Source organism: Oncorhynchus nerka, unplaced genomic scaffold, assembly GCF_034236695.1.
Source record: "Oncorhynchus nerka isolate Pitt River unplaced genomic scaffold, Oner_Uvic_2.0 unplaced_scaffold_1638, whole genome shotgun sequence".
In the NCBI taxonomy this organism is placed as follows: Eukaryota; Metazoa; Chordata; class Actinopteri; order Salmoniformes; family Salmonidae; genus Oncorhynchus; species Oncorhynchus nerka.
The window spans coordinates 23,377-37,054 of record NW_027039679.1 but is presented as its reverse complement, the minus strand read 5'-3'; the positions used below and the strand labels follow the sequence as shown (position 1 = coordinate 37,054).

General features: G+C 40.5%; 1 pseudogene; it reads left to right on the top strand.

Annotated features, from left to right (window-relative positions):
- The first annotated feature begins 313 nt into the window (after nt 1-313).
- Nucleotides 314-3,112, top strand: LOC135568295 (tumor necrosis factor receptor superfamily member 14-like; annotated as a pseudogene).
- The last annotated feature ends 10,566 nt before the right edge of the window (nt 3,113-13,678 follow it).

Below are 13,678 nucleotides of genomic sequence, written 5' to 3'. Positions count from 1 at the left end.
TAAGTTCATGTTTAATTCACGTCATTTCTATAACTTCCTAAATCTTTACCAAAATGGCTGCATGGTGCTCAATTCAGCGCCCTGTCAGTCATCCTGGTTTTATACACATCATTTTCTGTGTCAAATCCTTGTTTTAAAAATGGTTTGGTCTTTGAGCAAATCAAATCTTCCAGCTGGGGACATGGCCTTGCAAAAGCAAATTATTATATTTCCTCTTTGAAAAAATCTGAGTAAGTAAATTTCACTAACCTTTATTAATCAAAACATGGAAATCTTTAACTATGCTTTCTCTCAATCGCTCTTCAATCTGAACTCTCCTTCAGTCTCATCTCTACTTTAACCCCAAACTCTCTTCAACCCTGCTTTGTCAATGTGTGAACCCCCCCCTCCCTATTTTTCAACAGTGGTAATGTGTTCATTTTCTCTATTTACAGATGAACCTAGCAATCATTTTGACACTTCTAAACATTCAGCTCTCTATTGCATGTGGTAGAGCAGAGTACAGAACAGGTGATGAATGCTGTCCTATGTGTTCACCAGGTAAGGACCAGATCTGTCTACTATATGGATTATTATGATGAAAATACATTCCAATACCAATCAATCCATGACACTGACCTTCTATCCCACAGGAAACCGGGTACATAAACACTGTACAGAATTTACAAGTACTTCCTGTGTCCCCTGTACCGACTCCACGTTCCTTGATGAACCAAATGGTCTTACAGCATGCATACTGTGTACAAACTGTGACCCTGGCTTTGGTTTGAAGGTAAAGTGGTCTTGTAGACCTTAATCAGACACTGTCTGTGGGACACTGGATGGGTTCTACTGTCTAGACCCAACTAAGGATGGTTGTAGAGCAGCCCAGAGACACAGCAGCTGTAAACCTGGTCAATACATCAGTCACACAGGTATGTCTTCATGCAAATCTTCCATTGACATCAGTACATGATTTATGCAATCGTGAGTTAAGCACATCTCAAGTCAGGATCCTTAATGAGTTTCACCCTGTGTTGGTGCAGGAACAATATCTACAGATACTGTGTGTTCTGACTGTACTGGTGACACCTATTCAAATGGATCATTTACATCCTGCCAGTCACACACACAGTAAGTGTGGCTCATGTATAATGGTTATTTCCATCAAAATATAAACTAAATACTACAATATGCAAACAGTTTTCATAATGTAAAACTGAAAGTGTGCTGACTAAATTGTCGATTTACCAGTGGTCTATTTCTTATATTATAGATGCGATATCTTGAAGCTTCAGCAAATTCAACCTGGAACTCATCGGTCCGACTCTGAATGTGGACCACAGACCTCCCCTCCCATAGCAATAATATCTGCTGTGGTAGGAGTGGTGGTGGTACTAGCTGTGATATCAGCAGTGACGGCAGTAGCTATTAGAAGAAAAATAAAAGGTCCTGGTGAGTTTATTTTGGGGAATTGTACAATTTCATTTGTTTTAATTGCCCAGATGAACAATTGAGAAACATCCAACACTGAATCAAATCACATTTTATGTGTCGAATACAACGGGTCTAGACTTTACCGCCTGCTTACGGGCCCTTCCAAACGATGCAGTTAAAAAATAAATACAAAATAGTAACACAATGATTTAAATAAAATACACAAGAATGCAGCACAAGAATGCAGCTATATACAGTTCCTGTGTTGCTCAGTTGGTAGAGCATGGCGCTTGCAACGCCAGGATTGTGGGTTCAATTTCCAGAGGAGAAGAGTATGGAAAATGTATGCACTCACTACTGTAAGTAGCTCTGGAAGAAAGTGTCTGCTAAATTATTAAAATAAATACTAAAGCACACAAGATGAATACAATTAAATACACAAGAATGGAGCTACATACAGGAAGTACCAGCACTAGATCACACAAGGATGGAGCTACATACAGGAAGTACCAGTACAAAATTAAATGCACAATAATGTTCTGAAAATCATGACAATGCCCCTGTCAAACAGTGTATGTTAGTGAGTTCCAAATGAGTTTTTGTCTCAATGTTGATCCTTATACTTTTCCAGCGAGGACTTTTCCAGAGACACAAAGCCCTACAGAGGTATGTAAATGAATCATCCCCCAATACCCACTTTATACAGCAGTATTTTCTATCATACTCAATGTGGTAAGGAGACGGCTGACAGTAATGTCTATTACCTCAAGGGTTGCACTTTTTAAAGTTTTATTGAGTTGAGGTTTCCTTTTACTAGGTATCAGACACTGAGGGAACATCAATGCTGTTTGTGGGAACAAGAACAGGTAAGGTAGCCTATAACATCAGAATGGTACAGTATACTTGTTCATAAATTTCAGCCAGATTTGAACTAAAACTTGGAGGCTGGCATATTTGTTTTGTGGTGTAAAGATTAAAAATGCCATGGCCTTGATAGACAGCCTGTCTTCCAATACTGGGGATGAAGATGGAAACCTTAGTAGGAGCCAGGTCTGTTCTGTTCTGGGAAAGGTCAGGTGTGTCCATGATTTCAAATGGTCAGTCCAAGTCAATTGGAATAAAACACAAATTAGTTTTTGTAAGACACTCCACCTGGTCTTTGGATGCTGGAGCCAGATACATTGATCAAATGCCCTTGAACTGAGGAAGTCTACAGATCACAACATCTCCATGGTCCTTATGGAACTTGTGATGTACTGTAGATTCTGTTGATACAAACTGTGTAAAGGACATACGGATGAGATTTCCTGGACACTGGTATGGGGGAAAAATGGATTCCAGTTGTTGAGTTACCATGGATTTGTATAATCCCACAGAGTAAACATCAAGAGGCAATGGTGCAGTGTAGGCTATGTTCAGTGTGACCCATTTATTTTGTTAAACTGTAATTTAACTAGGCAAGTCAGTTAAGAACAAATTCTTATTTACAATGACAGCCTACACCGGACGACACTGGGCCAATTGTGCACCGTTGCTGTAAGTATATTGCTGGTGACTGATCCAATGTCCCCTCTCGGGATTAAGAAATAGAGGATCTGCAATACAATTAAGCCAGCTAACTTTCTTATGTTCAAGTGTCCCAATGATGTTAGCTACATTGTAAAAATGCTATTGAATAAAGCAAAATGTGAAAACTGCAAGGGTGTTAGTAGGTCTGTTTAGTTCATCTGTATAATGAACCTCCTGGTATTTCACATGTGTATTGTTGACTAAATTCCAAAACAATTCTTAATATCTTTAGAGATTCCAAACCAGAAGGATTATATTGACCTTCCTTTAAAAAGTGCATCCTTCCTTGAAGACTCACTGATTGGACAGGTGAATTGGCTCCACATGAGTTTCACCTGTCATTTATACCTCAAGGAGGAATGGAAGGCAGTGGCGGTCAGTGCCGTTTAAGATTAGGGAGGATGGTTTATTTTAATGAGTATAGCCTTATTTATATTACAGCATATTGATGACTGTCATTCATTTTCCATTCACCCAGCTCAATGCAACAGGCAAGGTTTAGGCTACTACATAATACTCTATCCCTATACCCATCATGAGATTGCTACAACGTAGCCTACGATTAAAAGTTTACAAAGTAGGTGCACAAGTCGAGAAATCAAGGTGACAGACAGTGACACATTCAATACCACCTTGCACACTCTGCCTGCATCTATCTGATCTAGGGTGTAATCAATAGTCCAAACAACTGCAAACAAGTTTCTATTGGACAAATTCAAGAATGTTTATCCCTGTTTCGTTCTGTTAGCTGCTGTTTAAGAAATGTTTTTCAACCGAATGACCAGGTTTAAGTGCCTTTGAACGGGGTATGGTAGTAGGTGTCAGGTGCTGTTTAGTGTCAAGAACTGCAACGCTGCTGGTTTTTTTACACAATAGTTTCCCTTTATATCAAAAATGGTCCACCACCCAAAGGACATCCAGCCAACTTGACACAACTGTGGGATGTATTGGAGTCAACATGGGCCAGCAACCCTCGAACGCTTTTGACACCTTGTAGAGTCCATGCCCCGACGAATTGAGGCTGTTCTGTACACTCAGTGTATATTTGAGTGCTATGAGCGTGTACAATAATCATGCACTCATACGTGTACTGAACAAGTTGTGACCTTTGTTCATTTGATAAGGTTTAATGGGTATACAGCCATATACTGATTAACCCAGCAGTGCTCTAACTTTAACAGTGGCATCTATCCCTCTGCCTTAAAACACTCGTGGTTGAGAAACTGATACCAGAACTAAAACTGATACCAGAACCAACAGACCATAACACACATCTAGAATGAAATATAAAACCTGTGAAACTGAAAAAAAAAACAAATGAAAAGCCAAAATTGTAAAGAAAATAATTTAAAATGAGGAGCTGAAATAACCTTGGTCATCTCAGTGTTCTGTGTGTTTCTTTGTATTGAAGGCTGAGTTGATAGATCGTCTGGAGGTCAGGAATCTAAGGGAGTTGGAGAAGGAGGTGCAGGAGAAGAGCCAGTAGATAGAGGAGCTCCACAGGCTGAGAGAGGCCATGCTCTGAGTGGGGTCCTGACGTTATGTTATCTTGTATAAGACCTAAAAACAAATCTTATCTTGCATGGTGGCCTTGTCTGTGTTTTGGAACATGGCCACAAACACAGCTCTTCCAGTGTGATTATGCCTATCTGCTTCAGTCCGTTTTTTTTGTCATTTGTGAGAAGTCTTGCAGAGCTTTTAATGAAACCTAAAAGAATGTTGTGTAAAAGAACAGTGACACAGAGCTGTCTTCAACACTGACTTGTAAAGGAATTCATTCAGCAATCATGATCAAAAACAGATCAAAATGAAAGACCTTTTAGATGTACAGTATGGAGGCTCAGAATCCCTGCTTCAATGAGAGAACCTGAACGTGGTTGAGTCAAGTGAAGCAAGTCATAACCTCACAACTAATCCTGTATTATTTTTGTATTTTTTTTACCCCCCTTTCTCCCCAATTTCGTGGTATCCAATTGTTAGTAGCTACTATCTTGTCTCATCGCTACAACTCCCGTATGGGCTCAAGAGAGACGAAGGTTGAAAGACATGCGTCCTACGAAACACAACCCAACCAAGCCGCACTGCTTAACACAGTGAGCATCCAACCCGGAAGCCAGCCGCATTTTCTTCCCCATCACCCATCTATACACAATACCCCATAAAGAGAAAGTGAAAACATGTTTTTTCTCATTTTTGCAAAATGTATTAAATTAAATATAGAACCATCTTAATACTTTGTAGAAGGGTCTTTCTATAGATAATGGGGCCAATGTGTGACATTGGCTTCGGTTTCTTCTGCAGGACCTCAATTAGGATGTAGACTGAAGCATCGCCGTACGTTTTGTGGTTGCATGTAGCAAAATGTCTCTTTACAAAAGGAAACGGATAGAGACATGGACATTCATTGAGATTAGCATATCTTACTGCAGAAACCTTGGTGCTCTTGTATGAATGGTATGAATGGTCATGGTAATGTACTCTAAAAATGAATTTGTTTGAAACATATTAAATGAAATCAGTTGACACAAATTGTGGGTTGTTGCAATTTAAGAATGGAATTTAAAACGTCATTTCAACTCAGATCAAATGTATCAACCCATGAAGGCTAATGGGTGCTTTGTTAAATAAGAAAACATTTCACATACCTTATTATGCTCTCCTTGTGATCCAAGTTGATGGGGCCTGTGTAACCACAGTTGAGGATTCCTTCAGTGTAGGGTGCATCAAAGGCATCTTTGATCTGAAAGGACATAATATTTTTCAAACACAACTAATTGCTGAAATATTGAGAAGAATATGCTTTCAATTTCATCAACACACCGTTTTGATTAATGGGGACAACTCTGTGTCATGTACACTACCCTTTGTTAGGTCCTTCAGGGTCCCGGTCAACAGATAGTAGTAAAACCACTCCTGCATAAATCATAGAGACGGTCCACCTTGTGCAAGACTCACTGCAAATATTTCACCTGCCACTCTGGATATAAGAGAAGTTGAAATAAGAAAATGTTCCTTCATAGTATTTTTTTTCCCCACCTAGAAACGTATGTGTTTTACAGAATTGTACATGTGCCTAACACTTTTGTACAGTACTGTATGTACATACAGGTGACTATATATATATCGACTATGAAACAAATAGGACATGGCCTGCTTATGAGTTGCCATGAAAGAAAGTTAGATGAATTCAACCGAAAATTGTGAAAACAGGCGATCATAGCTAAATGCTTTTGCTTAGCTTGAGAATAATAATTGCATGATTTATCATTCTGCAGTATGCATGTAATATAGTATAATATTATGAACCGACACTGAATCGTAGGAGCTAACTACCAGGGATGCAAACTGCTGAGGGCCCAAAATGTGAACACTTTTTGTTTCACTGAAACCTTCAGGGGGAAATGGAGGTCTTAACTAATTAAACAACAAAGAATATGATCTACATGATCAGTGTGTGTAAAATAAAAAGTGGTTCATGTGAATCTAACTCACAGCTAAAAAATGTAAAGAAAGCAATCCAATGTTATTTGTTGCCTAGACTTTACTGCAAATGACCCTCAAGTCTTGAAAAAAAACACAATAAAATAATAATGCACTTGGGGGGGAAAAAACATAAAAGGTAGAAATATAATGAAACAAACAGGCATTCTATTTTTGCTCTATTATAGTGGCCACTATAGACATTGATCAAGTGCACAAGGCTACATGTGTGCAAAAATAACTTCACTGAGTAAAAAAAGGATAATCCCCCCATCTCTCTCTCTCTCACACACGTTACTGTCAAGTTCAACACAACAAAAACTATATCTTTGGGCTACACTGCACATTATTACATTGTACACTTTCTGCCTGTGGACATCTGTTCTACAATGTGCCAGCAAAAGTGAGAAAGAGGGAAAGTGTGTGGTGTTCCTTTCACCTCTATAGTGGCATCCAGTTTAAGCCAGGCCCAGCTCCTGTTACACTTGTTTAACAAGCAACAACTCATTTTCACCTAATTCTCTCATTCTGAAAATTAACCACATACTGTAGAGGGAAAACATTAGCTAACAGATAGTGGTTAGTTAGTTAGCTAGTTAACATTTCACACAGATTGCCAGGGTCCAGTAAGCAACTAACGCGTTATAAATTGAGGAATGGCATGGAGTCGTATAACAGTTAATACTATAGCTTATTGGTTAGGTTATTAATGTTAGCTCATCTGATGTTGTAAAGTTAGATAGCTAAAGTTAGCTGTCTGACTTTATTAGCAAGCTAATTTTCACACCATAAACTCAATTATTTGATCAGATAAATTGGCTAATGTTGCTCAACATTTCTCTGGCTAGCTAACAGAGAATTCGACCCAACTAGCAAGATACTTAACAATGCTAATATTTGTTCCACCACTTTCTCCCTCAACTCAAACTTTCCAAATGCCAGTAGTTTTTTTCGGTTACAGCTCATGAAGTACACTTCATCACCTTCTCACCCTCGAGTCCGTGACCGACGTAAAGACAGATAATGACACTTATTAATATCCAACTTGAAACTGTCGGTGCCTCCGGTGTCAGGCTTCTCTCCTGACGTTTCCTCTTCGTTATCGTTCAGGGGACGCGCTGCTGTAACGAGTAAATTGGTTATCTTCTGTTGTCATGTGAACGACTGTCTGACCCCTGGACACAGCAGCCAGTATTGCTCCAAACGCGCATCACTCGTACGCTTACAGCCAGTTAGTTTGCATCACTGAACTACTAGCTATGTAGAGGTTGGACGGAAGACCGCCCAGTGCGAAACCGCCCTGAGACGCCATCACCACACAGTCCTTATTGATACGGTATGTGTCCTCTATGACTTCCTTTGTATCGGAAAGAAAGGCTGAACACTATTGGTTGTAGCCAAACTGACACTCAAAAAATGACTGGCCAATGAAGAAGCATCCTCCACACCTCCCACTAAAGCCCGCCCACAGCTGTGTGGTCAAAAGTGCAAACGAAGAACCGGTATTTCAATCAACAACAAAAACAGAAGAACTGGAAGAAAAGGGTGCAGAGAGGCGGGTAAAATACCATTATTTGTGTATGTATGTAAATTATGAGTTGTAAAGAATGAATGGTATTGAAGATAATACATTCTTTTTATAAAAAAAAGGGTGCAGAGAGCCGGGTGCACCAATGACTCGTGATTTAACTTGGATTTTAGCCTTTTGACTCGACGTGACTTGATCCCAAGCCCAGATACTAAAAATGACGCTATTAAAGAAGTATACAGCGCATCAACTCTTCATTTAAAAGATTCCAGTTTGAATCGGACTGCAGCCAATCAAATTGTGCCAGCTGAGACAAAGTTGTGCGTGGCAGTGACGAGCAAAGTCTGCGGGTGGATTCAGTTGGAGCCCTTGGAAAGATGATACCTCAAATTATTATTTTCGGATATACAGACTATGACTAATAAATAAAAAAACGATTGCTACTTGCAAAACACGCGGGAAGGAAATTACAGACGGAGGCGCAACATCTTCCAACTTTGTTCGACATTTGAAGCTGCACTAAGAACGGTAAATTGTGGCTAATCTAGCCAACAGCTATATAATTTAATATCTTTGCTAGTATAGCATGTAGGCTAACGTAACGTTAAATCAATGAGCCTCCACACAGACAGTCAGTGCGGGTACGTGTACATTGCACCCAAGATTGAGTTACAACTGGCTAGGCAGTTGGGCTTTGAAGCCTAAATCCTGCCGGATGTTAATGCTGTTCCTAAAACCATTGACATATGTTAGCCTACTGTAACGAGAGAGAGTTGTTCGATTGATTGTGCCCCATAGCGACTATTTCCATGGAAATATGAAGTTTATTTGGAAAGTAAAACATGTATTTTTAAAAGCATTCATGATTTGTGTAAATGTAATATTCTAACTATTACTCTTGTTAAAAAATATGAAATGGTATTACATTTGGTGAAGAGCACATTATGACTTGTTTAGGATTCAAAACTCAAAGTTTAGGACTTGAGATTTGTCGGTCTTGACTTGAGTGCTAAGACTTGTAAACAATGACTTGGTCCCACCTCTGGTACTAACCATGGAAAGTCCCTGAAAAACAAAAATGAAAGCTTTGGAGTTGAGGTTAGGGAAGTCCCAAGGATTCCAGATTCCATGGTTATTGCTAAATCCCACATAAACAAAAGTTAGTCTGAGTTCATACTGCAATTGGATTATATTATACCTGGGTTTATGTCTGTGAGAAGTGATGGAATAGATTGTTCGGGTGGTAGGTGTGCTACATTTATCAAAGAAGGTATAGCACAGAGAGATTAATAGTTCCAAAGAACATGAATGTGTGGCAGTGGGGATTTGTAGAAAAGGGGGTGAAATCACATTGTTTAATTACTATAATCCTTGTCAACCCAATTCTGTTTCTGAAGTAGACATAGTTGTGAAATCCAGTTCAGGTTATAAAGAGAAAGTGTGGAGATTTCAATGCACATAACAGCTTGTGGGGCAGCAATAGCACAGGTTTAGTTGTTTAAGATTTTTTGGAGCGGAGGGGACTAGTTTGTATAAATGATGATCGGGGGACAAAGGTAAATGTAACTAGAGGTACATCGTCATGTTCATATCTTATATTGGTGTCCTCCATTGCTGGTATATGTGAGTGGGATGTGATGAAATAATCCACAATAGACAGTGATCACTTCCCAGTCATATGTTTTCAGAAAAGGGAACTGGTTTCAAATTGGTGCTTTGACAAAGCAAACTGGGACCTTTTTTACACTGTGTGAAAAGGAGTCATAAAATGTCATTTGAAGGTTCGGTAGTAGACTGTGCTGCATCTGTTGCAATCTACTGCAAAGATAGCCTGCAGAGTTCTGTCCTACTATCCAGGTCTGTACCCAAACAATTTGAACTTCTACTTTTAAAAATCCACCTCTCTAAAAACAAGTCTCTCACCGTTGCCGCCTGCTATAGACCACCCTCTGCCCCCAGCTGTGCTCTGGACACCATATGTGAACTGATTGCCCCCCATCTATCTTCAGAGCTCGTGCTGCTAGGCGACCTAAACTGGAACATGCTTAACACCCCAGCCATCCTACAATCTAAACTTGATGCCCTCAATCTCACACAAATTATCAATGAACCTACCAGGTACCCCCCCAAAGCCTTAAACACGGGCACCCTCATAGATATCATCCTAACCAACTTCCCCTCTAAATACACCTCTGCTGTCTTCAACCAAGATCTCAGCGATCACTGCCTCATTGCCTGCATCCGTAATGGGTCAGCGGTCAAACGACCTCCACTCATCACTGTAAAACGCTCCCTGAAACACTTCAGCGAGCAGGCCTTTCCTAATCGACCTGGCCGGGGTGTCCTGGAAGGATATTGATCTCATCCCGTCAGTAGAGGATGCCTGGATATTTTTAAAAATGCCTTCCTAACAATCTTAAATAAACATGCCCCATTCAAGAAAATTAGAACCAGGAACAGATATAGCCCTTGGTTCTCCCCAGACCTGACTGCCCTTAACCAACACAAAAACATCCTATGGCGTTCTGCATTAGCATCGAACAGCCCCGTGATATGCAGCTGTTCAGGAAGCTAGAAACCGTTATACACAGGCAGTTAGAAAAGCCAAGGCTAGCTTTTCAAGCAGAAATTTGCTTCCTGCAACACTAACTCAAAAGTTCTGGGACACTGTAAAGTCCATGGAGAATAAGAACACCTCCTCCCAGCTGCCCACTGCACTGAAGATAGGAAACACTGTCACCACTGATAAATCCACCATAATTGAGAATTTCAATAAGCATTTTTCTACGGCTGGCCATGCTTTCCACCTGGCAACTCCTACCCCGGTCAACAGCACTGCACCCCCAACAGCAACTCGCCCAAGCCTTCCCCATTTCTCCTTCTCCCAAATCCATTCAGCTGAAGTTCTGAAAGAGCTGAAAAATCTGGACCCCTACAAATCAGCCGGGCTAGACAATCTGGACCCTTTCTTTCTAAAATTATCTGCCGAAATTGTTGCCACCCCTATTACTAGCCTGTTCAACCTCTCTTTCGTGTCATCTGAGATTCCCAAAGATTGGAAAGCAGCTGCGGTCATCCCCCTCTTCAAAGGGGGGACACTCTTGACCCAAACTGCTACAGACCTATATCTATCCTACCATGCCTTTCTAAGGTCTTGAAAGCCAAGTCAACAAACAGATTACCGACCATTTCGAATCTCACCATACCTTCTCTGCTATGCAATCTGGTTTCAGAGCTGGTCATGGGTGCACCTCAGCCACGCTCAAGGTCCTAAACGATATCTTAACCGCCATCGATAAGAAACATTACTGTGCAGCCGTATTCATTGATCTGGCCAAGGCTTTCGACTCTGTCAACCACCGCATCCTCATCGGCAGACTCGACAGCCTTGGTTTCTCAAATGATTGCCTCGCCTGGTTCACCAACTACTTCTCTGATAGAGTTCAGTGTGTCAAATCGGAGGGTCTGCTGTCCGGACCTCTGGCAGTCTCTATGGGGTGCCACAGGGTTCAATTCTTGGACCGACTCTCTTCTCTGTATACATCAATGAGGTCGCTCTTGCTGCTGGTGAGTCTCTGATCCACCTCTACGCAGACGACACCATTCTGTATACTTCCGGCCCTTCTTTGGACACCGTGTTAACAACCCTCCAGGCAAGCTTCAATGCCATACAACTCTCCTTCCGTGGCCTCAATTGCTCTTAAATACAAGTAAAACTAAATGCATGCTCTTCAACCGATCGCTACCTGCACCTACCCGCCTGTCCAACATCACTACTCTGGACGGCTCTGACTTAGAATACGTGGACAACTACAAATACTTAGGTGTCTGGTTAGACTGTAAACTCTCCTTCCAGACCCATATCAAACATCTCCAATCCAAAGTTAAATCTAGAATTGGCTTCCTATTTCGCAACAAAGCATCCTTCACTCATGCTGCCAAACATACCCTTGTAAAATTGACCATCCTACCAATCCTCGACTTTGGCGTGTCATTTTACAAAATAGCCTCCAATACCCTACTCAACAAATTGGATGCAGTCTATCACAGTGCAATCCGTTTTGTCACCAAATCCCCATATACTACCCACCATTGCGACCTGTACGCTCTCGTTGGCTGGCCCTCGCTTCATACTCGTCGCCAAACCCACTGGCTCCATGTCATCTACAAGACCCTGCTAGGTAAAGTCCCCCTTATCTCAGCTCGCTGGTCACCATAGCATCTCCCACCTGTAGCACACGCTCCAGCAGGTATATCTCTCTAGTCACCCCAAAACCAATTATTTCTTTGGCCGCCTCTCCTTCCAGTTCTCTGCTGCCAATGACTGGAGCGAACTACAAAAATCTCTTAAATTGGAAACACTTATCTCCCTCACTAGCTTTAAGCACCAACTGTCAGAGCATCTTACAGATTACTGCACCTGTACATAGCCCACCTATAATTTAGCCCAAACAACTACCTCTTTCCCAACTGTATTTAATTTATTTATTTATTTTGCTCCTTTGCACCCCATTATTTTTTTTTTATTTCTACTTTGCACATTCTTCCATTGCAAAACTACCATTCCAGTGTTTTACTTGCTATATTGTATTTACTTTGCCACCATGGCCTTTTTTGCCTTTACCTCCCTTCTCACCTAATTTGCTCACATTGTATATAGACTTGTTTTTTTTTACTGTATTATTGACTGTATGTTTGTTTTACTCCATGTGTAACTCTGTGTCGTTGTATGTGTCGAACTGCTTTGCTTTATCTTGGCCAGGTCGCAATTGTAAATGAGAACTTGTTCTCAACTTGCTTACCTGGTTAAATAAAGGTGAAATAAAAAAATCTGTAAATTCAGTCATATTGGATGCTGGGGATGGGATGGTAGATGTAAAATAGTTCCTTGGTGGACTGAAGCATGTACTAAGGCCATCAATAATCGTGATAATGCTTTTAAAACTTTGAAGAATTGATAGTCTTTCAGAGAGAGAGCGATTTGGCTTGGAAAGTCATTAAGAATGGCAAAGAAAGGTGTATGGCGGGAATTCTGTTCTTCAATAGCTTCGATACTCAACTGGTGATCCAGAACAGGGTAAATACGGACCACAGGTTACTACTCCAATAAATTACATTATCCTAGGAAATGTTTGTGACCGGACCTTCTCAAATTGTACTTGAGTACCCCTGTTCTATAGTAAGGGAAACAACTGGGGGATGTGTGGAAAAGGTTAATCCTTAAGTGCATTGTACCATCTTAACCGCTGTGAAATATATTTTCCATAACCAAATATTTTGTATTTCCAAAATGAAAATAAAAGATGCAAAACATTTATTTAAACATGAGAAGCATAGAAACCGTGAACATACTCTGTATAACAGATCTACCGCGTCTAAGACTTGCTTTAAATGAGAATGACAGATCTTTTACTCAAATTTATATGCACATTTGGTCTGGTCGCCCAAAAGGTACATACTGCAGCTTTAAGGGTTAGGGACGTCCCAAGGATCCCTGATAGGACAAACGCTGGAAAGTATCTCGTTCATAAACCAAAGTGTAAACTACTTAATTAATCTAACAAGTAAGACTGCTCTGTTACGGGTGTTGGAAAAGATTATTCAATATTGATTAAATATGTATAATATCGTATTTTGAAATATGATTTTCGTATTCGAAATGAGCTGTTAGCTAAAGTGTTATTT